General features: G+C 30.7%; 1 protein-coding gene across 1 annotated transcript in view; it reads left to right on the top strand.

Moving 5' to 3' along the window:
- Positions 1-11,402: 11,402 nt before the first annotated feature.
- LOC106680049 (glucose dehydrogenase [FAD, quinone]) overlaps positions 11,403-24,009 on the top strand; it is a 33,706-nt gene continuing 21,099 nt past the window's right edge. Inside the window, exon 1 of the mRNA XM_014419508.2 lies at positions 11,403-11,490. The gene's annotated coding sequence lies outside the window, so the exon portion shown is untranslated. The remainder of the gene's footprint in view (positions 11,491-24,009) is intronic.

Genomic DNA, 24,009 nt, shown 5'->3' with positions numbered 1-24,009 from the left:
GGATTAAACTAGTCATCATATAATAATTATCTAAGGTAGTCTAACAATATGAGGGAGAGGTTCAAATAATTTTTCGGTCACTAACTATTAATAGTTCTCAATCAATTTGTTCCTTTGAAATAACCTAGTTTATTATCATCAAATAAATTAAATCATTACATAATTTCTTTGTCTGCTTATGATCGGTAAATTATAGTAAAATTTCAGTAAAATGAGAGGTTAGATTTAAGGGGTGCCAACATTAAGATGCAACAGTTAGAAGGTTATAGGCCCCCTGGGCTGGACTAAGCGCACCCTTGGTACCTTCTTTCCTGTAATTGTTGAATATTAATCTTTAGGGACTTCTTCAAGACTTTAATATCGCAACTTCACATAGGACTTGAAGCTTTTTTTATTATTAGTATTCTTTTTCTCCTTAAGTACCTCTGCATTTAAATTTACCAAATTTTCTTATTTAAAATTTAGCTGTTTTTAAAAAAAAACATTTCTTGAATTTACCTTTCGTTTTAAGATAAAACTATTAATCAAGTTATATTAACAAATGGAATAAACTAAATATAAGTATACTTGGACGTTGGGCCATCTTTTACTAAGCTACAGAATTATATCCCGGATTTTCATTTTACACATACTTCTGTCAAATTCTCTGTTCCTCTTCCTGATTGCCCTATTAGTCGATACGGCAAAGCCTCGAGGTAACTTCGCAAAGTTCATTCCAGTCTTTATTAACCATCCGCTTTTCCTCCTTTTTATTTGTGTAGAAGTTTTTCTTACACAAATCGGTGAATTCAGGAATATGTCGATGAGGCATGGTAGTTAAAAATTCAGGAAGGAACACTGTTCACTAATTCACCGTACATTTTGCGAAATTCGTAATTATTTCTGAACTTTAATATCTTTCTTCAAATTTCATGAAGTTTGGGATGACTAATTTTGGTAGTTGATAGCAGGAAAGGAACTTATTATAAGTTTAGCCAAACAGAAACAGTTCTATTAGTGCTGCGCTTAACTCTTTTAGTTAGCCAGTGTAGAGGTTTATTATCATCCTAATCGGCAATTACCTCCCCCCCCTATTTAGGTATTAATCATTACAGCTTTTATTGTCAACGCATTGATTTTTATTTTAAACTTCATTATATGAGAGAATTAAAATTTTATAAATGGTATTAAAAAAATGTAGTTGTACTATATTATTTTTTTTCGCTGTATTTTTTTTTTTATAAACTTGATTTAAAATACATTTTATTATAATTTCACATATATGATTCCATATAGAATTACTGCAATATAGTTTCCTTCTAAAAATTAAAATTTAATAATGTTTCTAGAGAGATGGAAAAAATACTATTTTTTCGAATGCGTTTATTTTCATTAAATTATTCAAGGTATTTATTGTTTCCTTCTTATTCTTGTAATTTAAATTAAAACTACTTCAATTTGAACTTGCATATATACAATTAAAATTATATATATGCCCTCGACGGACTGACTATTTGATTACTTGTTGTCTTCCACTTACCCAATTACCCATGGGACCACGCTACTTTCGATCATGTAATTGAACCCTGGTTGAAGCTATCTTCTTCTTTACTTAGCTCAACAGGCGCATACTGTGTCTATCCCTTACATGGAGAATTTTTAATTTCATATACCCTGGACCTCGGAGTACACCACCTTTTTATTGATTTTTGTCTCTCTCTCTACTTTTCATTCCATCTGAAGTGCCTTCGTAAAGCCTCCTGAGCATCCTACTGACTTCCATCTTCATTAGATGACCAAATTGTTTCAATCACTGGATTCTGATACTGGCCAAGATATTCAGGTCTAGTGACTTATTTACATATTAGGTAATAAGTCAGTACCCTGAAAAACCATTTTGTTCTTGTGAGCTTTATTTTATTATAGAGGTCTTTAAAGGCTTTTTAGCCATTGTTACAACTCCTAAGATTAGATAGGTACCTTCCTAGACGTCTATACGTTGGTGATATTATATTCTCGCAACTAGATACTAGTCTCAGCTAAATGAACAATAGTTAGTCCTTAACGACCGATCTTCAGATTAGATCTACTGTACTCAACGACGATTCCTGATATCAACTTTACGTCTAGAATAACATTATTTCACAGTTTTTGAAAATTATATTGAATTTTATTAATTAATTGATATGAATGGATCTCTGATTTATAAATATTAGATTTTCCAACATTTTAACCAACCCCTTTGACTATAAATTTCATTGAACAAAGACTTATTATGATCGTAAAAATTAACTCTGAATTATTAAAGCGTAAATTTTTGGGAAAAATAATTGAGTCTCCTTCCACATTTACCACCCCTCCCAACCTCCTACCCTCCATCAAAACACTCATCTTTCTCTCTAGAATAGTAATTTTCTGTATGATCGGTATATGAAGAACTCATGGAGAGAAATTCTTAACAAAAAAGAATGAACTTTTGTCTAAAAGAAAATTAAGACTGGATTGTTCTATAGTGGGGATAAAGATCCATAAATCCTATGGCTATTAATAGGATTTTAGAAATGAGGCCACTGTAGGTCGAAGAGGTTAGGGTTTCACCTTAGCAACCTCGTTATTACAGGTTCTATTCCGGCCTGGCCGGGTTTTATTTTGTGGTGGCCCCACGGAATGTAAACTTGGCCTACTTACTCTGGTTTGAATAGGGTGGTAACCAGAAGGATAACCCCGTTCTCCACCCTTATGTCAGAAATGGCTAATAAAAAACAAGATAGAATTTAGAAATTGATGATTATGTTGAAGCTATGATGGCCAAGCCACCTGAGGCGTCTCACCTTAATATCTTTGAGTCAGAAACGGTGCCGGTTCGAATCAATCTTGGGAGGATTGGAGTTTATTTTCTGGAAGAAAAATCTCGACCTTTCCATTTGGGCTAGAATAGGCTGTTAGTACGCAAGGCAGTCCTTCTCTCACTAGGCGAAGCAAATAAGACAATAAACGAACAAATATGATTTATTAGGCTTAGACAAATAAGCAGAGAATAAAGGTGGGAGGTCTAGGGGATCGTTTTCCTACATTGAGATGTAGAGATGTACATGTCCCATAAATGTTGTTTTGTTTTTTCTTTATATGTATATACTGATGGATTAACATCTGATTGTAATCTACATTTTCCTTCCGAGCATTCTTTTCATTTCCAATACCATTATACATTCAATACACGCATAATATACAAAAGATATGAATCATTTTCATAATTAAACTTATTTTCATGTTTGAAGTGAGTTTCACGTGTTACTAAGCTATAATTTAAAATTTGTTTGGTAGTTATGATAACTGCTAAAGTAGAGGTCAATATAATCCTTATATTTGTTGCTGGGAGGAGAGCGCGATAAGAAGAAAAAATTATTTAGAGGTGGTTGTAGGGGAGCGAGGGAAGGAGAAAAGTTTGGAAGTGATGTTGTTCATAGCGGAGGGATCAGGGGTCACCAGGGACTGCCCGTGACAAATGTCCTTGGGCACAACTTGGAATTAGTTGCCATGTCCTCTTCTCGATTTACATATTTCATATTAAGTCTCCTCTGGATCGTTCTTCAACTTTTATATCACTCCAGTAATTGACTTCTTCTTCTCCTTCCTATCTTCTAAATAATACCTTCCGGTCGCTAACTTGTTCAGTATTTCTTGACTCGTTTTAAATCTTCTTGTATGTTCTCACTTATCTCATACGGTTTGGGAAACCAACTGTAACTTTGTAATAATCCAAAAGTACTAAATTACAACGTGGTTTAAGAACAAATTTATATAAATCCGATAAATAAGAAACCAATTAAAAACTATATTTTACAAAATTCGACGTCATGCTGATTTATTAATAAGTCGGAAAATCTAATATCATATTAAAAAATTAACAAAACTCAACACAATTAAAAAAATTGAAATATTTTTATTTTAATGAAAACGTCGATATTAAAAATCGTCGTCGAGTATAGCATTGGAAATCTAATGTGAAGGTTGGTAGTTTTGGACAGACCTACATTCATAACTGAAAAACGCATTCATTTTTGATTGTAGGATATTTGGAGTTTTGTAAATAAATGGAAATTTGCGATGTTAAGCTAAAAGTTGGTGCCTATTTTTACTTCCACTCATAGATATATAGAATATATAGTAAGGGCGAAGTATTGCGATCGTAGAAATTTCTAATTTGTGTTTTCTACGGAAATACACGTTTTGAGGTCTCCTGAGTCCAAATAGCTATCTCTTGCAAAATGGTGTGTGTGAACAGCCTTGCTCAAAACGAAATATTGGACGAAACGGAAATAACATACTTAGGGCAAGTGTTGAAAAGTGTGGGCAAGTTAGACTAGGAAAGAGCCGAGACCACCCGATCTCTTCCGATTGCGTTCATATGTACTCAACTTCGTTATCTTTTTGTAAACTATTGAATTCTAGGTAGGAAAAAAAATTGTATAGTGAGTGAAAGATGTGTGATGCGCGCACACACTAGATTTTTTTATTAAATATGTATATTCTAATCAAATACATTGATTTTATAAATTAATATAGCTTTGAGTTTAAACTAACTTAAAAAAGAGAAGGTAGCTAATAAAGCCAGTTTCTCTTTTTTTGTCTTTTCTTTCTTATTATTGTCGCAGCTTATAATGCGGCGATAAAGCGAGGAGCGGAGAGTCAACATGGTGCCCCTGAATAAAATGTAAGGAGCGCTTAATTAAGTCCAATATTAAAACAGGGACCTCGTTGGAATTGCCTCGGGACACCCCTCCCTCGACCCCCCTCTTGGTAGTATAATACGTCATTTATCATTTGCTCTCTTTTATGCAGGGCTGCTTCTTCCCTCTTCGCTTTAATTCTTCTCTGGCCAGAGAAAAAAAAGAAAAGAATTGAATTAGCTATTGTGCCGCCTTACCGGGGATTTCCGACAGAGCAAATTAAATTTCAGAAGTCCTTCCTCAGAGCTCCGCATTCACCCTAAATAAAATAATTTCTTCTAAGCCATCGGCTCAACGTTTCGGCTACAAACGAAATATTAGGGGGGAGCTGTTAGATTGTTTTCGAGAAATATGGTAAAATTAGTTTTGTTTTTATGGGGGACTAAAAGGAAATATTTTGATTATGATTCAGAAAACGCGAATGAATCAATATAGATTCCATCTATTTATGGAAGAAACTTCATTCAACATTATCTAGAAACCATCAAGTAAAGAGCAAGAAGTTGCGGTATCTATAGGCCAGCCAGCTAATCGTGGAACTCAACAAAACAGAAGAGCTAAGCTCAAAATCAGATAATTTATTTTGTATTTGTTTGTGTATATGTGTTAAAAGAAAATACAGAGCTTGGATGAGTAAATTTATACCAACACCTAACAGAGAGAATGAGAAGAGGATGGCGTACGAGGAGATAATAATAAGTTAAAAATTGAAGGGGCATAAATAATAAACTAATGGTTAAATAAAAAAATATTATGTTGAATGAGAGCAAGAGAAAGAGAAGAAGGATTAAACGGTGGTTAAAACCTTCATTAGGACTACTATTTGTATCTGAAAGTTATGAGACATTTATAGTGTCCTTTAGTATAATATTTTAGATTATGTACTCGTTTGCGAAGTAAATAAAAATTTATCCTCAAGGAAGGGTTACACAAGACAAAACTAACAGGAAGAATGCCTGAGGAAATGAATGGCATACTATAACATTTCTATCATTTGTTGACCTCACTTCTTGACCAGACTTCTAATAATACAGTACACAAATTACAACTAGTGTCAGTTCGTGAGCTCATTTATTAACGACAAGTGGTGTTAATTTTTTTTCAAATTTCAATACCAGTATGTGATTATTTATACCAATCAATAATATTAGAGTTATATAAAAATATGTACTCCAAAAACCTTTAAACTGCAGTTTAACTATAAGTGATCTCAACTTCATAAATCATTTCAAGGTTTATGCTCATCAAAGTCAAACTTATTAAACGCAAACTCTATAGTGTCAATTCAATACCACTCAATTTCGGCCTCTTGGTTTACAAATTTGAGAAAAAGTGTATCATTTAAAATTATGTTTCAGAGTACTGACATGGAATCCTCATACAAGACTGAAAAGACAGGAGACAGCTTGTCGATTCCGACTATTACAACATTTACTTAACAAACGGTCTAAATTGCCAATCCATTACAAAAGACTGATCTACATGCCTATTATAAGGCCTATCTGGACTTGCGGAGTTGAGCTTTGGGGCTCCAATAAACCATCAAATTCCAATCCTTACAGTCCAAAATCCTTAGTAAAATCCTTAATGCTCCTTACTTTGCCGCGAATCAAGTCATCTATCAGGACCTCAATGTCTCATATGTTGCCGATTTGGCCAGAACCAGATACCAATCTTTCCATGATAAACTTCCCAACCACCCAAATCCACTGGTTTCTAACCTCGCTTCTCCTTCTTTACCTAATAATCCTCCTGCACCTCTGAAAAGAAGATAGCCTCGAGATCTTTCCCTCTAGAAATGTTATTGGAGTTCTATCAATGGGTAGATTCTCCACATGTTTGTATCAAGTCACCATGTCACCTACAGCAAATTTACTTGTTGTATATATTTTTATACAGTTGTAAATAACTTAAGTTGTAAATAAATAAATTATATAAAAAACAAAATATGTTTGAAGGAAGTATAGGTCGTCATTTTGTCCACAGGATTAAATATATAATTATTGTTGCCATGGGATGAAATTATACATTCAAATTTTTAAAAATATTTTTAGGCACTGCACATTACTTTTGAAATTTGAAATCGAATTCCCTCCAAAACTAAATATTTATCTAAAAGCATATTATGTACTATACTTATTCTTATTTATTTTTCTGACCTGATAGACTGCAATCAATTTTTTTTTTACCTGCGACCTAGTTTGCGTTACGAATTTCAAAATTTTACCCTAAAAATGTCCATAGTCATAGATTCATTCTAAAGTATTTCTAAAGGATCTTGCCAAGTCATTCTTATCCTGCATGAGTTTCTTCATCATAAACGGTACAGCGTTTTGTTACCGTCTTGCTTTTGTTTGAATCTCCTTAGTCATACAAGTTTCTAAATGCATATGTCCTTACCGAAGGTCGTTTTTATAAACAAAACTACGTGTGTTTATATATTTTATTTTTTTCTACTTTTTTTTTTTAATTGAAACAAAATGAAAATATTTTGAGTGTGATGACGCAGAAATGTATTCTTTGAATGAATATGAGTAAAGGGGCATAGCTAACTGGAGTACATCAGCTGAACATTTGTTTCCTTCCTCACTAACGAAGCTTTGTATTTTGTAGGAAATGAAAAAAAAATTTCCCGTCACAATCGAAAACTTATGTTTCAGACATCAAAGGACGAATTCGGTTCCCAGTTTCTCTGATTAAATCTATTAATACAAGAGCCCAAGAGGAGAAAAAAAAAGGCAGTTATCTCACCCCAATTTTTGATTACTTTAATGAAAACTATGTATAATTAATAGTCAAAATTGATGAGTCTGCCAAGTATAGATATGGGAAATAAAAAATGGCGGCTATTTCAAAACGATAAAAAAAAAATTTATCATTCGGAGTTCTATATCTTAAAAAGTAGACGCAACACAAAAAAAGCTATGAGAACGTCATTTAAAGAAGAGTAAATTTGCTAAAATATGAATCCTAGTAGAGTTATTTACGTTAAATAGTTTTCGAGATATAGCTTTTTAAAAAGTAACATTTCATAAAAATGTTGTATGGGACGTACTGAAAGATCAGTTTTTAGTGAATTTATTTTGAAAACTTTATATCTCAAAAACCATTTGACGTACAGGTCTCTATTAGCACTCAAATTAAAGCTAGTTTAATGAGTTATAAAGTAGTATATGATGTTTATTTTCGTAGGAGTATTAGTTTGCATGAAATTTGCTAATATAAATTGATTTATAGTTGTTCCTGAAATATAGAATTCTCAAAATAAATTAACTAACTACTAATCTTTCAGTAGATGTTTAAGAACATTTGCTATTTAAATAGCTAAATCTCGAGAACTATTGGACGTAAATAGCTCTTTTAGGGCTAATATTTCAGCAAATTTACTCTTCTTTAAATAATGTTCTCTTAGATTTTCTAGGGTTGTAGTTTTTAAGATATAGAGCTCCGAATAAAAACTAGTGTTTTTTTAAGGCTTTGAAACAGCCGCCATTTTTTATTCCCCCTACCTATACTTGGCAGACTAATCAATTTTGACTAGTAATTATACCTAGTTTTCATTAAATTAATCAAAAATTGGGGTTAGATAACTGCCTTTTTTTCTTCCCGGCTCTTGTACTATATGTGCCCGGCGTAACAACTACTACTGATAGTCCAAGTTGATGAAATTTATAGGATGCACTGTGTGAACAAGTAACGGTTATAATGTACGAAAATCATTAATTAAAAATTGAAGGGCTCACTCTAAAAAAGTTTACAAAATTTAACAAAACGATTTTTTAGCATAAAAGCTACTTTATAAACTGATTGGGCTGTTGCTAGCTATAGCAATATTATAAGTAGTATATTGTTAATAATATAATAAATAAAAAAAATACTAGTAGTCAATAATATTAGTAGTAATAATATAAATATAATATATAATTATGATAATAAGATATAATTTTGTTATTCGATTTGATTTTTCGTGAATTCATAGTCAAAATATAAGGTTATATTAAATTTGATTATACTTGTCATCCTCTATAATATATTTATAAATGTCTAGACTAATTTTTCTAACTTTGCATTTTTACATTTATTCTCCAGATGTTAGAAAAAGCATTGCCATAAAAAAAAAAATAAAAATAAATAAAACACTTTATATTCTTCTTTCAACACGATATACATGAAGTAAAGGTTTTTCGTGAGATTTATTAAAAATTATGGTCCACCGAAAGTTGTCCAAATATATAACCACGCTCAGATCAAAAACCCAAAATAAAAACCAAAACGATAACGCTATTAAATACAAAAACACGGCCACTTTACACATGTACAAAAGACAAAGACAAAATAGAGCTACAATCCAATATATTGTATGAAATTCCATGGAGAGTGAACCCTCGGAAATCCTATTTTGGAACCTCTCAACAGTATCTCAAAAGAAGGCTATACTAACACAAATATAATTGCACCCCTGTAACAGAGAACTCTAACAAACCTGACCAAAATGCCCTCACCACACATTTTAGACAAACAGGACATAAGTTCAAATTTTATACATCTAAAATCATTCATGGGGAAAAAATAACTTCAAGAGAACAAAACAATTAATAAATAAGATTTAAGTTCATGTTACTCTAACCTCATAAATACACAAGACATAATTAACACAACTACAATTAACAACACTAAATATAAATAGACAAAATACAAAATAGAAATAACAGGCTGACGACCTGCTAGGATGAACGGTTACGTTTAGGAAAAATCAAAACAAACCCACTGTTCCTTTCTCCATTGCAGCCCTATTTAGTACTGACACAAACCTAGAGTTGAATCACATGAAAGTAGAAGTTACTGTAACAGACAATTGTAAGTAATGCTTTTAGTTAGTAATCTTAAATTATACTCTGTACAATGTAGTTTTTTTTGTTCTTTTTAGTAAACTGTTAGAAGCTGTTCTCTCCTGCCCACTTTCTATTCTCTTCATCTCCATGGCGCCCCCATAGTCCTGGGGGCCTATTTTGCATATGCTTCTTAGGACATATAAAATATATCCTCCTAAGGAGTTCACCTACTACTTCCGTCGGCGTTTTTCACCCTCTCTTTTACCGCCGAACATGAAGTCTCCTGATCTGCCTATATCTGGTTTAAGATACTTCTCCTAATACTATAAATCAGGGCGGCCTTTAGAGAGATAGCATCATGCCAATCCATCAGATCCTCGGATACCTTCGCTTTCATCCGCTCCATAATCGGATCCGCTGCCTTTGAGAAAGTGGTTCAGTTCCCCAATTTCACTTGAGAACCGTTCTGAGATATGGTCTTTCTGAGGTCTTGAGACGTCGCCGTCCGCTTTACTCGACCACAGTGGCATAAGCCGCCACCAATGTAGTCTCTGGCAATGGAGGGTTCGCCGGAGGGATAAGGGAGCTGCCGTTATTTTAGGACCGCTGGTCTCACTTGTGGTTAAGGCTGGTTATTATCCATGTTAAAAAAAAAAAAAGAATTCGGAAGTAAAAAACAAAATACTGTAATAATTCTAGAATAGATTTTCTGGCTTTCGGCACCATTTAAGGGATGTTAATAGACTCACATGGTTGCTGAAATAATGATGATTTATTATCCTCTAATTCCTGTTATATAAAATATTTATGTTTGTTTATACAGGGAGTTAGGATCAAGGCTGACAATATGCTCTTACCTATCATAACGTATGTATTTTTAAACATTTTAGCCCTTTACCTCTGGCTATTTTCAAACGTTTTTCTTCTAAACCTAAAAATTTCTTCTAAAATTATTTGGTTTGATAAATACTACTTCTGCAAGTATTAGTTATCAGTATAGGTCATTTTTTTCAGTTGGTGGCTTTTTGAATAAAATCTATTAATCAATATTACACATAAAATTAATTTATAAAAACATATATAACTGTTCAAACTAAATAAACTAAGTTTTTGTTTCATTTTTAGTTTGGAAAAAATTTATTCTTATATTATATTTTTTAAACTAATTTAGAAATATATTTTTTAAATTACCTTATTTTTACTCCCCAGAATGGTTAGTTGTTTTCCTTTTATCGATTATTCACCGTTTTCAACACTGTTCACAATAAGACAGTCCACTATTATTGCTATTTCAGGCCACTCTGTGGAGTTTTTTATTTAACTATTTTTATTAGTGAAAACACATTTTTTTGTGTATTCATTTTGTAATTCATTGCATTATTTTGGTTTTCAGATAGTCCTATTATAGCTATTATTTTCTTTATAAAGTATTGTGACATCCTAAAAATCAAAATTGTGTCCTTTTTCGGTGTGGTGTTACACTAATGCAATTTTTTAATTATATTAATTAATTAAAATATAGTCGTAAGTAGATGTTTTTCCTCAACTATTTTTGATAGTTAATAATTCAATAATAAATCCCACTAAAAAAATAAATAACCATAATAAAGTTGTTCATGATAAAAAATTATATTTTTATTATTATAAATTATAGTTTAGACATTTGATGTGTATACAGAAATATATATATATACAGGTTCCTATTTTCTACATGTTTACAATATTCCACCAAGTTGGTATTCTTCCTAGTTTCCAACATTCCAGCTGAGAAGAAGTCTGGAGAAACCTGAAGACAGGATGAAGGAGTGGGGAAGGCTGGTTAGATATCCATATCAGTGCCTCATCCAGTCAGTATCAATATGTGATTAAGTGAGGTGAATGCGTTCGCTTTTTTGAGTCAGTGCTACGATCTACGCAAAACAACACGTCTATTATAGATAAAAACTGAGGTAATGTAATTGGCAATAAAATTATTTAGGTTCTAACTAAATAGAATGTGTAATCTAAATGATACCTAAACTTTGCGGAAGATTTTGCTAATTGAATTAATTTTTTTTATTGTATATTGGTTAATATTTTTTTCTCTTCGGGAAATTTTTTGGAATTATTTTTAATTAGTAAATTTAAAAAAGATCAATTTTTGTGAAACATAAAAAAAGTTTATTAAAATGCTAATATATCTAATAAATATATCTCACAAGACTTTCATAAGGGCTTTGGGTACAAAGACAAAGTAAAAAAAAAATAGTTTGCATTTTTTTTTTTTATTAGTTCTTAGTTTAGCTTTCTAGACAATTTATCTTCGATGGGAACAGTGACAGAAGCTTTTAAATATAAACATGTATAGAAAGTACGAAAGTAATGGTTTTTGTAGAAAATTTGATTAACATTCAACTGATTATATCGATTTTTCATAAAACGTTTTGTGCTAAATAACATTACCTTTCGTCATAACTTTTGAACCTTCTTTGGCTCCGGAATGTAATGGATGTGAGACGTTAACTTAGGGAAGTTTCATAAAAATGTTTTGTATAAAATAAAATTTTTCGGATATTGCTTAGCTGTTATTTCGCACAGGATGTATCCCTGATTTGGTAAAATATAAAATCAATGTTATCAAGCTACCGGTTCAAGAAAATCGTGGCACAGAAAAAGCCGTTTTCTGATGCACAAATGGCTGTGAAACATAAAGATCTGTTAAAAATCAAGAACTTTCAAATTCATTTTATCACGATACCTTCCTTAGCAAGATGGGAAGTACATTTAAATTCCCATCTAGGCCGATTATATGCTTTAATTTGATAACTGAAGAGTTCCTAAAACAGTTATTGGAAATTATATTTTAAGTGACTATTATTGCTTTTGCCTCGAATCCTCTCTCCATTAAATTAGTGTTTCTATTTGTCATTATTACCCACTTTAATATTATTTTATATACAATATTATTACTAGGTTGTTCATTTTTTTGCCTGTCATTTCAAACCTTATTGAGTAAAAATTATTCAGAAAATAATAATGCTTAGCAGTCTGGAATCTAGGATAATGCCGAAGAAATGCAATTAATGCAAAAGCCTCAATGCAATTCAGCTATTTTACTCTCGTAGTTTTATTAATAACAATTTCGACATACGATATTTTTCAATTTAATCGGTGAATCTAATGTAAGTAAATTTTTTTTCCTTCAAATAATTGTTATATTAAATTGCTGATTTATATTTTCGCAATGAAAATGTAATTAAAATTAAGTTTACTATTGTTAAGTTGCAAAATAAAGCATTACGTCTCTAGTCAGCATGTTTGAAAACAAAACCTAGCGACCCAGAAATGGTATACCTTATTTAGCACTTCTCACATCAAAAATCTAATATAACGTTGTTCTCTTTAATCGTAACTACCTTTCCTTTTCACTCCTGTCCTATTATAATAGCTATGATAATTTTATTTTATTAAGAATTTGGACATATGGAATTGAGCTCTGGAGCTCCACTAAGCCATCAAAGTCCTCCCGCATTCAATCCTTACAATCCAAAATCATTGATGCTCCTTATTACGTTACAAATAAACTCATTCACAAAGACCCTAACATCCCATTCGTTGCAGAATTGGCCCAAAACAGAAATGCGTCTTTTCATTCCAAACTCCTTAACCATAGTGACCCATTAATTTTTAATCTTTCATCCTTAACAATCCCTGATAATCCTCCGAGGCGTCTGAAAAGAAGATGGCTACGGGACCTTCTAATTTACATTAATGTTTGAAGTACCACCGATGGGTGGTTCCTTCCCAAGATTTTCAAGTGTATATGAAACATACAACATATTTACTTATTGTATTATTTTGTACAGTTGTAAATTACATTAAATAAATAAATAAAAAAAAAAATTATTAGGAAGATAAAATATATCATTCTCCAGTATCACGTCCCTTAGCTTCGTTAACCTTGGCTGGAAGTAATGCGATTTTCATGTCATTACCAACGATTAGAAACGTAATTAAAATAGTTATATAATAAAACAATTTAGTCAGATCATGTTCCACCTATTAAGGTTTGTGGTCCAGGAAAAGTATGATATCGGTTTAATATCACTTACTCAGGCTGAGTGTAGCCTTGAAAGAGTCTTTAGTTTTCCCCGAAATCAAAATTGGTTTCCGACGTCGCCTATGGAGTCGTTTGCTATACCATAGTGACATGGTATGAAAGAATGATGTATGAAAGAATGATAAAAATAATCACTAAAATATTGTACTATTATTTTTTTCCAACAAATAATTTACAAAACAAAATACATTATTCCAAATAATTAGTAAAACAAAAATTTAAATTAACTTGTATCATTAAAAATAAAACAAAAGTTTTATATCCTTCATGAAAAATAATTTTTCACAATTAAATATAAACAATTTTATACTAAAATAGGGATACAATTTCTTAATTATTTTTAAGTACATAAATTTATATTTTGAGAGATTTTTCGTGCCCTAAAGAATGTTTTGTAGAACGGAATGCACAAACTTTTTCTGGATACTGACCTTCCATATAACTGAAGAATTGCTTTTTTTTATAATACTAATTATCAATATTTTTCATTATTATTTATGATAATAATTATATTAAATGATAATAGTTATTATAATATAATTATAATTGTATGAATACTGTTTGCTTCTTAATTATTCTAATTATCTATATTTTTCATTATTATTGTATGAAAATGTATTATAATATAATTTTAACTGTTTGATTCTTAATTTATTTATTATATTTAATTAAATAAAAAAGTGAATGGGTCCTATAATCCATTAAGCTCTATGTTGTCCTATTTCTCTTTGGGATAAAGTTTAGAACATTCTGAATTTTAAAAATATAAAATAATTCATTTTCAGTTATTTATAACAGAATCACACTAAATTAATAGCATCGTGAAATTTACACAGAAGTCATTACTCTTTATATAATTACAATCCATTGTTTTGGTAGATTTATTATTACTTATAGAGGATGGCTACAGTGAATAACCTAATAACATAAACTTCGTTTTTTTTTATTTCTGTTTAATTGAGGTCAAGTCAAAACAGAAATATATTATTTGATCTCATTTAAAAATTCGACAATGTGAAACGGATTTTTACTAATTTTAAAACAGCGTAAACCAATGACCTTCGAGTATTCTGGAGATCGTAAACGACAACCAGTTTTTCCTCTTGACATAATGTCAAGAGATTCATTTTTATTATTTTTTAAACCTGCTGCTGAAAATGGTGTTAATCATAGCTTTCTTTATGATTGACTTCATTGGCGTGAACTCTGTTCATGGAAAAGTAAAGTTTTAATTCATCCTCCTCCAGAAAGTTTTACCCACTATCAAGTACACCTTAGTTTATGAAACCTTTTATGTATTTTGGAGGGGAGTTAGTAAATCTAACCAGCATGCTAACTCACTCAGAGTCACGCCTCCAATCGTCATCCAAGATCAGGATCACTAAGTGAGTTCAATTTTTTTTTTTTTTTTTTTTATTACTCAAATTTTTTCCTTCATTCCCTGATTGTACGAAATAGCAGCAACTTAGATTGATTTGGCGTTTTTTTTAAAATTATTAAATTAATATAAATAAAATTACTATCGTATACTTTTTAGCAATAGATATTTCTGCTACCTATTGGTTTTGTATGCAATATTACATACCGATTTGATAATTTTTATGATGAGCTTATTGCTGACAAATAATAACCTTGTATTAGAGGTATCTTCGATTGAATACCCGTAAACATTTACAGATATTACCCAATGTTTTAAAAACATATTTAGTCTCGTCAGTAAGCAGTATTTTTAATCTCTTAAATCAAAAAAATATTTTTGCCATTTTTTTTTTTAAATCTATGTAATAGAATCAAGATAAAGCCATTATTTGTTAATCTTTTTTTTATTGATTATCACTTTAAAGGTTTTTTTTCAAATTGAATAATTGATTTTAATAATTTTTGTTTTGAGAAGTGAATAACTTAATGACAAAAAAAACAAAAAAAAACAGGTTTTTTTCCCATTACAAATAATTTCCAGTTTGTGATTTAGATTTGATTTATAATAGAATATGTCAATACTTTGTGGATAAGTGATGAATATATTTTAAAAAATGTATTTAATCCACTATTGTTAATAAAAGAAAGGGAATAAAATAATAAACGTTAGATTACTTAATGCAATATAAATGAGACCCACACATTAGCTCAGTCTCAGTTCCGTCGCTTTCCATCCGTGACATCTCTCATTTTCATTCAGTCTTTGAGGCATCAGTGACAATTCCGTAACCTTCCGTATTGCTGTAGCTTTTTACGACAAAAATTGAAAAAAAAATGAGGATAAACGAAAATTTGTGCCTAAAGAACCTATTCTTTAGGTAACCCCTAGGCAGTTAGCTATGTTATCTAAGGAACTGGTAGACGATAGTGCTACTAAGTTTCCACAGTACTTTAGAATGTAAGAAGGGACTTTCAAAGCCGTTCTAAATAACGTGATAGTGTAATTGAAGAATGCCCTGTTTCACATTAGATTATTGAGAATGCTGTTGTTATTGGTATACTTTCAATTATTTTACATACAAGCGTGTTTGTAAAAGGTTATAGGCTTATAAAATTAATTATTTGCATAATCATAGGAAAAGAAACTATACAAATTGATTAGAGTAATAAGTTGCCAGAAATATATGTTTTAATTTTTTTTTAAAATGTTTCCAAGAACATAATCATCTTGAGCGTTACCAAAGTTTAGATTAAAATTTTACAAGTTCAAAATATTATCCTCCTATGTATATCTGTGACGTACTCAGAGAACAAAACATATTGTTTTCAATTTATGTCAAATATAATGGATCGGACCGATTAGGAAAGAGAAGAATTTTCGACGCTAATATGGAAAGAATTTATAAGAACTGAGAAGGACGTGTTGGATGCGTGTGAAACGACCTTAAAGTTGCACATCGCATTATTAAATATGACACAAATTGAAGAATGAACAAATAAAATAAATAATACGAATAAAATGTTAATATAAACCAAAATAAATAAAATTGAAGACAAAAGTAATAGAAAAAAGTACAGAAAACTAAGTAAAAGTAATTCATACATAAGTATCTAGAGCTAATGATAATCTAAAAAAAAATATATATATTTCCTCTTTTCTCTATTAATTTCATTAATCGAAATAATCAGTATCAATATTATAAAAATACTAGTTTAACCCGGCGAGAACTTTTACATGTTATCTTAGTTATGTTTTTTTCTTCTCTTTAATTCATTCTTAATATAAGCGATATCATGTTCCTTCGTATGGTATTATATATAATATAGAATTCTTAAGAATGACTGTTCAAAATACACAGATATAGATAAAGCAGCAAATACTTTATAATGACTCCTCTAGTGTAACAGTTTGCGTAATAAAAAAAATACGGAAATTATCACTTTAGTTTTACAATTAAGATTCAGGTATCCGTAAACTTGTATTAACTCAGAATTGTACTCACTAAGACCTCATAGCTAGACCAAACACAAACGGATGTTTTAGGCGGGGTGTCAATTTTTATGCCAACCCACGGGTCTAAATGATTTCAGACATGGAAATTGGTCAAGCCGTTCGCCCAAAAAACGTTAATGTATTCAGAAACGGTCTGAGTAAACAATATTTAGTGCATTATTTTGTCGATATTTCATTTCAAATTGTTCCAACATTCTTGGAATATCATAGTGTAACATGTGCAATAAAACCTACGAATCGATTAAATCTTTAGCTCAAAATATTGTTATATAAGCACAGATGGACAGACTAAACTAAATCATTTTTAGCATCTTGAGCCCAAAATATTGTTTCAAAATATTCACGACACTAGTATAATTTGAGCCATCAAAAATAAAATTTGACTTAGCCGTTCCCACGATCGTCGGTCAGATTACAATAAACCCCTATTTGTGCCTAGTCGGGTAAAATTAGCATTGTAAACATCTATTTTCACAATATTTATTTGTGACGATACTGTAGTATGTTATTTAATATAGTTAATAACATTTCATTCAATAAGTAATGGCCAAGGTAAAAAACAAAAACAACCAAAAGCAAAGAACGAAACATGATTAAGTATCCCATGACAAACATTGCGCTGCGAAAGCTAATCTTAGGTTTGACCCTTTCCTAATTCGTGCGCAGTCTCGAAAATGGTTCATTTTTGGACTTTAAATCACAGGGCCCAAATTACGTTACGTAGAGACGAACATGGATATTGATGTCTGTGCTGAACATAATTTAATGACTTAAGTTAAAGTTCCAATAAGAATTTAAGAATCGAATTTGAGATTCGTCACTTTTCCATGAAATTCTCTTTTACTTGATACCTCATTTGTCCAATCCATCGCCCCTGAGAGCTGGAAAAGGGCTCTATAGTACCATATGTTTTTAAGATTACCATTTTTTATTTCTCCAAATAAAAAAATAAATAACTTTATAAAATCGGACCTACACATTAAAAATCTTTTGATGATTTACCGAAGATAATTTCATAGAAGACAATCCTTTTGGACATATAAAGTTACAAAGTTCTCTATAAAAACATTTACGTTCTGAGAATGTTTAACAATATACAATGTCTGTTTGCTCGTTAGAAATTCGCAAGGACAGCATTCAAAGAAACTGCTAAAAGCCTGATGAATACAAAACAAACAAGTCAGCTTTCTATTCAATGTTTATAGAAGATTCAATAATCACACGAACATAAATGTCAATTGATCTATAGAGACAAAAAATATACATTTCCTACCGGGTTATGCATAGTAACATAATATATTTATGAAAATATTCCATATTTGATATTTTCATAAATATATTATTAATAAATATGACTCTGAATAATATTGTTATGAGATAGCTCCACAATACTAACAATGTATTTTTTTTTGTGAGTACAATTTTAAAGTTTCTACAAATTACTGAAAATTTTTGATGTATCAACTCTACACTTCTTTGAAAGTATTTTACGTAAAATTTTAATTAAAAAAAAATTTGCTCCTTAATATCAAAAGTAAAAAAAAAAAAAATCTGCATGGAATTGACTAAAAACTATTACTTACTTTTTTAACTTGTGAAATACAACTTTATATGATAGTTAATTATTTATTAATATGGATAAATGTCGTTTTATAATTTCGTAATCTTATTTTTATAGTATTTTATTTTATTTTTTTAAACCTCGAAACGTCTCTTTAAAATAGCCTTCTTGATAAGCTATTGATTCAAAAGGATTTTGAAATGTAAATTAAATTTGTATGCGCCTTTATTTGTCTTAGCAAAGGTTCCTATGCACAGACGGGAATGCTTAAGTCACCTTTGTTCTAGATGAATACCTTACGATTTGAAAGCCAGCCATTTAGGTCGTGAAATTGTCATCGATGATTTATAATCCAAACGTTCTAGTTTTAGCCACAATTCGAATTCCATGAATGACGGGTGAAGGCAACTATGTTGCAGCAGAGCTCAGATCAATTTACCTAATTGCAGTACAGGTTTTGATCATTAATAAAATAAAAAAACGATTAGTATTATATAATTAATATAACATAGTATAACTAATAGTTGTTTTTTTCATTGTTTATTTCATTAATTTCGTCCTTTTTTATTAAAATTTTTTTATTCTGAACAACGAATGATATTTTATTTATTACAAACAATCAGTGCCCAATCAGCAATGTTCAATTAAAATATCAGTGAATTCATCATAATTTTTAATTATTTATTTAACACTCAGTGAAAAATTATATTAAAAGCACTCTTTGTACAAGCTGCCGAGTATAAAGCGGCTCACATACAGAGAAAAAGTTATAGTTACTTCCCTAGTTTCACTATACGTTTTTACCTTCTAGCTTTGACGTGCATCCTTCTAAAAAACTGCAGAATACAATTTTTAAAATATTTTAATACAGTTAATTATTTCTATTATCTATTTCTATGAATGTGCATAATTATTACCATGGCTTATAGCCTAAGAAAGTGAGAGATTGCAATAATTAAAAATAAATAAAAAAATCAAGCTATTAAAATGAGTTTTGTGGCATCTTTCATAGCTTTTTAATAACCTTAAATGAACTTTTAGAAAGTAAGTCCAAGTTTGGGCCAATCCTGTTTTCGCATCGCATAAAAGTTAAAACATAATATAACTCTGTAAAACTAAAAGAAAACTGTAAAGAAAAATATTTTTGAAGGCTATTATGGTACAAAGAAGATTTATATATTTCAGCCATTTTCATAATCCCTTTCTCGAGAAAAATCTAGAATAATTATATTAACAGTTAAAAATCTACTGCAGGGCGGGGCATAACACACTTTAACTTAACATCCTGGAAGGCGGAAATTTCATAGATTAAATTTTTATTTTTTTATGTTGCTATAAAAATTCATAATTTAATATTCTTAAAGTGGGAATAACGAATATTAGATTTCCTGCCAAGAATATAACAGTTTAACAAAATCATAGCAAAGCCGTGTACATATGGTTGGTTGCGATCGGGTAGAGATTGGAGACGCTCCTATGCCTCGAATTTTCCAGTCTAAACTGCTGTCTCCATATTTATCCTTAAATTAACTAGAATATTCTTTTTTAGTTCATATTTATACATTTTTTGCTGTTAACAGTGGGAAATGGTTAATTATTTCTAATTCACAAAATCAAAGACACTTTAGTGAAAGATTTTCTGAAAATTTAGCAGTTAAGCACTGCTAAAAAATTTCAATGATAATAAGACCTATCTGATATGAAAGATCACTTTATTTTATAGGTGAGTAGTTTTTGAGAAAATGTAAAAACGATTTTATCGATTTATTAAAGTGGCACTTCAGGCGAGTCAATTAATTCGAAAAATGTTGCTGTGGCATCCAAGGCATACACTTGTCTTAAATATGTAATTTCAGCTAGCGAGACTTGGTTATTTGGACTCAGGAGACCTCAAAACGTTATTTCCGTCGAAAAATTCGTATTTTTACACGATCGAAGTAATTCCCCTTACTAGATATATTCCATATATAGGTAAGTGAAATTAAAAATACAATAATTAAAAAAATAATAAAATTCCTTGCATTTTATAAACTGCAGGTTCCAAACAAGCTGTTTTGGAGTAAAGAAGCCACTTTAAAGTGTTAATTATGATAATAAAAATGTGGAATACATATTTATTTCATCAATAACATCATCGGATGTGCTATGTTCCTTGCATGATCTTGAACTCTTCCATTCAATTCTGTTTTGACTGCTCTTCTCCATCTTCCTGCAGATCGTTCTCCACCTCCTGATGCCAACGAAACCTAAATCTTTTAGCGAACCCGATATTATTCCTTCCATAATAAACTCAAACCCACTAGTTTCTAACTTTGCTTCCTCTTCCATTCCTGGCAATCCTCCGAGGCACCTGAAAAGAAGATGGCCTCGTGACCTCATATTGCTGTTTTTAGAGTTCTACTACTGGGTAGTTTCTCTACATGCTGTTCCATATCATCATGTCATTATGATCAAATTTACTTGTTGTATTTTTTATACAGTTGTAAATATCAATAAATAAATAAAAAAAATCTTTTAGCAAACCCAATTCAGTTCTTTGAAAATTTTGTAATCATCTTATTTTACCGCTCTCTATGGTGAATATAATATCCAGAGTATAAGTATTCACTGGTATATAATATTTACACAAGGTTTTAATGTATTATTATCTGAGATATAATTATTTTATAAGTTTCTCAGTTGCGCTATTGCCTTCTTCCACCAAAGATTCCTCTATTTAGTTTTTCTTTTCCATGTAATTATTAATTATTAATTAACTATTCAAGTGATTATTGATTATTATTTCTTCATAGGATCTAAGCATATACGACTTGCTTCCGTACATAACTACTGGTTGCAGATCAGTTCGGTAGGTTCTTATTTTGAGATCTCTGGAATTATCACAGTACCAGAAAATTGTAATCGGAGGCCAATAACACCTATTACTAGCTGTTATCCTTGCCTTTATTTCTTATCTAATATTATTATTCTCAGTGACTATAGTATCCGGATACTTAAACTAGATGTTTTATCCATATAATCAAGGAACTCCTTCTTATATTAGTCCATGTATTTTTTTCTTTATACATTATCAGCCCAGTCTTCCTTGCAGCTTCTTATTACTCCTCGGCTGCTCCTATGAGCACTTTGCCTGTTGCGCATTGGCTTCCGCTATAATTATTTACGGTAGGTAATTGGACGCATAGTGTGAATAGACCCTTAATCCCCTGCTGCCTAGGAGGAAGGAGTATTTGTAGTCTATTCCCATTTGCCATTACTTGCCCTTTGAAATGGAGTAGGGTATCCTACCTTTTACTGAAGAATTAATTCATGTCGAATCTAATCGTTTACAGCCGACACTGCCCTTAATACAGCATTGGTTCATATGGTTCAGTTGTTCTAGAAATAGATACCACGGCACTCTAGGGTCCAACGAAATTTTTAATTAATCAATTTAAATTAAAAATTAAACTATAACATAATAAAAAAAAATAACTTCAAGCAAAAGTATTACTATTTTTTTCCTGTCCGAAAACATTACAAAAAGTCAAAGCCTAGAAACTGGGACCGCAGTCCACAGGCTTTGACTTTCGACGCTTATCTGGAACATGTGTGACCCAATACTTTACGTAAACTATATGTGGGACTGTCTTTCTTATGTCTTAGAAATTTTATTTGTTTTAATAAACAGTATTCTGGGATATAATGACCTTGATAAAGGTTTGGGTTAATATTTAATAAAAATAGTTTACACCTCAACTAACTAGCAGTACACTAGTAATCTTCATTCATAAAATACCATCTGCTGTCTAAATGTAGACATCATTCGGACGTGGAGATCGAAATATTATAGTCACAAAACAATAACTTCCAAGTAAGTTATAAATAAAATGCTTTCACCTAGAGTTTATATTAATGACACATTTACAGCTAATCGCATAGAATAATATTGCTATAGTCTAAGGCAAACATCGGTAAAACGAATATTTTTTCTATTTACTTATTAAATCTCAAGTTTATTCTAATAATTAGCTGGATAAATAAGATTAATTTGCCAAAATATAATTATAACATATTTAAACATAGTGTATGCTTGGTAGGCAGTGTAGACAGCACCCTACTCCAAACTCAAGATTCATCCCTTACTTATTGGCAGTACCTCATTCTGGGTAGTGAGGTTCAGTAAGTTCCTTTACAACCACTGTATAATACCCGGAACACTTAAGCATAAATGTTCTATAAATATAACTCAGAAATGGAGTCTAGGTACAGTAGTCAAGATGCAATTCTACAGACCAGTTTTATTGTATAGATTATTTTGCTTCATGATCTTATTTTTTTACATCTTTCTTTAAAATAACCACATTTTTTATGACAGTATTCAAACAAAGATTTTTTCTTTCCTATTTCAATTTTTACTTACTTCCTATTTACCTAAATTTATAGTGTACAATATTATACCGAATGATTTCAAAAATGAAGTACGCATATTTTATACAGTCTGATCAACGAGAAGGAACTACAAGAAAATTGAAGGCTTCTGAACCTGACGGGATATACCCATGATAAATACAGTTGAAGTTACAGTCGTGATTTTGTGGACAGTTGTTGGAATGGTTAATGAACAAATAATTATGAAGACATCCTATGAAAAGTTTTAAAAGCGGATTGAAACGTAAACGGGATCATTTTAGGTTGTAAAGGTAGGTATTTAGACATCGATTGGTTGCGCCAACCTCTTGAACTATTAAACCTTGTCTTAATTAATTGCTATTATCATTATAATTATCAAAGTCATATAATTTTAAAAGGGGTTATGTTCAGTAAATATTTCAGTTTTAATTAAAAACAGAATGGCTGTTTAACCATAAAATAATTTTAGTTTACCATTTTAATTATTTAGTTAGATTCTTATCGGTCTCCTAATTCGTCTATAATTTCTATATCCTGATTAGTAAACCTTCTCCTTCACTCCGATCAATTATCTACAGCCGCGATCTCAATTAGGAAACGAAATGAATAATTCAAGATTATTAAGTCCCTTCTTCCTAATGACCTCCCATCGGCATCGGGATCTACCTCTTTGGATCCAGGACTCCATTTCAATAATTCGCTTTATAGATTAGTATTTTATTAAAAATATAAACATTTTTCATTAAAAAAACAACAGTATTTAAACTTTTCCTTCCTTTAAAGATTTTCTTTCATTCTCTTTTTCACTCATATTTCAATTTTTACATATCAGCCATAGGTCTAATTCACCACTAAGAGAAAAGAGTTAGAAGCAGTTAGGATATTATACATTCAAAGTAGATACTGGAAGTGAGATATAAAAATGATGAGTGCTTCGGTAAACGGATATACTGGAAATGAAATGGGGCTGTGAAAATCGCGAT

Source organism: Halyomorpha halys, unplaced genomic scaffold, assembly GCF_000696795.3.
Source record: "Halyomorpha halys isolate HHAL.00 unplaced genomic scaffold, Hhal_1.1 Scaffold239.1, whole genome shotgun sequence".
In the NCBI taxonomy this organism is placed as follows: Eukaryota; Metazoa; Arthropoda; class Insecta; order Hemiptera; family Pentatomidae; genus Halyomorpha; species Halyomorpha halys.
This window is presented reverse-complemented; position numbering and strand designations above follow the sequence as displayed.